The 3124-nt window shown below is 43.1% G+C and overlaps 1 protein-coding gene across 1 annotated transcript in view; it reads left to right on the top strand.

Annotated features, from left to right (window-relative positions):
- Positions 1 to 3124, top strand: part of NRIP2 (nuclear receptor interacting protein 2) — an 11674-nt gene that overhangs the window by 5879 nt on the left and 2671 nt on the right. The gene's annotated exons all lie outside the window — the stretch shown is intronic.

Genomic DNA, 3124 nt, shown 5'->3' with positions numbered 1-3124 from the left:
GTCACGGCGGGGTGTCACCCGGTCTCCGCCCCCGGGTGACACCCAGCCACGGGACGCCCCTGGGTCCGAGAGAGACGGACTGCTACATTGTGACAGAGATAAAATAGCAACTAACATTACAATCTGATTGTACAATCTCCTTTAGATCTAGTATGTAGTACAAGGGCATGCCTGATTGGCTACAAATTGATTGGACAGATTAGGTAGATCGTCATATTACATCGTTTTGCTAAATCTGAAGTTAATTGTACAAAGTTTGTACGGTCAGATTATAACGTGTATAAAGCTGGTCATACAACTGTCAATTTCTTTCGTTCAACCCACGGACTGAACGGGAGAAATTGACGCGATTCCTCCATCAACACAAACAATGTGTCGATCGTGGACTGGCCGCTGTTTACATTGTATTCTGACAGTGGGCACCTTAACACATATAGCCAGACAGGGTATGTGACATAAAGAAACTTCCATCACAAATACAAAAAAAACGGGATTACTCCTCATTTTACACGGCTGCTTGGAGACATTCAGATCTCTCCTTTTGTCTACAGAAGCCGTGGTTTCCATGTCCTGCACTGGTGATGGCCAAAAGGTCTGAAACAGTTGTATGCAGTCAGGAATGAATGGCTCTGTAATAGTAGGCTAGATCTGTACTAGAACCCAGCAGCTCTGGATGTGCAGTTGGCCTGGCAACATAAAGGAATGATTAGCCCACTATCCTGCAGGCACAAAAGGAAATGAGGGAATATTTCTCCAAAAGGAAGAGAATTCCCCTCTTATACAGTTGCCAATGGAACATTTCCCCTCATTAGATGATTTATGTTCACCTCCTGCTGAGTGACAATTGTTTGCATTTCACTTTCTGTCTCTGTGACAATGGTGACAAGACAAATAGAGATGGGGGTGAATCTCCCTAGAGCAGAGAGGACACAAACAGCAAAAAAAAAAAAAAGATCTAACTTCACTTGGGGATCAGCAATCGGTTGATTGCAATCTGCCCATGGATTGTAGGCTTGTGATGGGTAGATCACAACCCTGATCCCGCCTGCCTCCTTTCAAATTTCAGAGCAGCATTGAACAGCCATGGGAAGTCCTAGGCACCTCCTCTGCTCAAATTTGACATATGACACAGCTGAAGGGTGACCTGGAAGGACTTCCCACACTCTGCCGGGTGCTGCTGCATCTGAGGTCTGGTGGGAGAATTTTACAGAGGGAGGGGGAATTTGTAATGTTCTGTACTACTGACCCATTTGCTCTGCATTACTTACTCCTCAACAACCAAATCTGTGCTACTTACTTCTGACCTCTGAACTATGCGTTATATACTACTGACCTCTGCACTCTTGGTTACTTACTCCTTACTTCTGCACTCTGCGTTACTTACTACTGACCTCTGAACTATGTGTTACATACTACTGACCTCTGCCCTCTGCATTACTTATTCCTGACCTCAGAACTATGTGTTACATACTACTGACCTCTGCCCTCTGCATTACTTATTCCTGACCTCAGAACTATGTGTTACATACTACTGACCTCTGCACTTTGCGCTACTTCCTTCTGACCTCTAAATTATGCGTTACATACTACTGCACTCTGCAGTCTGCGTTACTTACTCCTGACCTGTGAATCATGTATTACATACTACTGCACTCTGCAGTCTGCGTTACTTACTCCTGAACTGTGAACCATGTATTACATACTACTGACCTCTGCATCCTACGTTACTTACTCCTGACCTATGAATGATGCGTTTCTTACTACTGACCTCTGCATTACTTACTCCTGACATCTGAACTATGCGTTATATACTACTGACCTCTGCACTCTTGGTTACTTACTCCTTACTTCTGCACTCTGCGTTACTTGCTACTGACCTCTGAACTATGTGTTACATACTACTGACCTCTGCATCCTACGTTACTTACTCCTGACCTATGAATGATGCGTTTCTTACTACTGACCTCTACATTACTTACTCCTGACATCTGAACTATGCGTTATATACTACTGACCTCTGCCCTCTGCATTACTTATTCCTGACCTCAGAACTATGCGTTACATACTACTGACCTCTGCATCCTGCGTTACTTACTCCTGACCTCTAAACTATGTGTTACATACTCCTGACCTCTGCATTCTGCGTTATTTAATCCTGACCTCTGAACTATGTGTTACATACTACTGACCTCTGCCCTCTGCATTACTTATTCCTGACCTCAGAACTATGCGTTACATACTACTGACCTCTGCATCCTGCGTTACTTACTCCTGACCTCTGAACTATGTGTTACCCTACTACTGACCTTTACAATCTGCATTAATTAATCCTGACCTCTAAACTATGTGTTACATACTACTGACCTCTGCACTCTTCATTACTTATTCCTGACCTTTGAGCACTGTGTTACATGCGACTGACCTCTGCTCCCTGCATTACATAATACTACTATCCCCTGGCTTACACCCTGTGTTAATATAGGTGATGTTCAGATTTAGTTTACAGCTGACAATGAAATCTGCCAGCACAGTACAGACAGGGTTCATTAGAGTAAACATAACTCCCCCAGCCCCCTCCTGAACATTACATGGGGGGGGGGGGGGGGAGCATTTTAAAAGCACTTTGAAATGTAAGAAGCAATTTTTAAATATTTGTATTAAGTTATACAATGTGCATGAGAAGATGTCACAAATATAAATAGATATTAATGTGGCTGCAAATGTGGAAATACACTTTATAATAATTACTCTTCTCCAGCTTTGTGAATCGAGTTTAATGTCTGTTATATACAGTTTAGTTGCACGGGGCCTCACCCGGAGCCAGTGACATCACAGGGTGACACAGTATACCGTGTATATAACACAAAGCATTCAGCAGTATAAACATGTAGTAACATAAGACAGTATTTACTATCATAGTGAGACGTTTTTATAGTGTGATAACAATTTACATTCCATTGTCCCACTTATGTCGGTCTCAGTAGCGTTTGTATTTTTAGTTAGGAGAGCGGCAGCAGAAGGACCCAATGCCTGAAACTTCTGTGGTGAGATAAATGTAAGAATGAGGCCGTCGTTTCTGACCTAGAAAATGCTAGTTGACTGGCTGCCATGCTGGTCTAATGGT

This window comes from Nanorana parkeri, unplaced genomic scaffold (assembly GCF_000935625.1).
Source record: "Nanorana parkeri isolate BGI_ZX_2015 unplaced genomic scaffold, ASM93562v1 scaffold67, whole genome shotgun sequence".
Taxonomy (NCBI): domain Eukaryota; kingdom Metazoa; phylum Chordata; class Amphibia; order Anura; family Dicroglossidae; genus Nanorana; species Nanorana parkeri.
The sequence above is the reverse complement of the archived record's forward strand: the minus strand, read 5'-3'. Positions and strand labels throughout refer to the sequence as shown.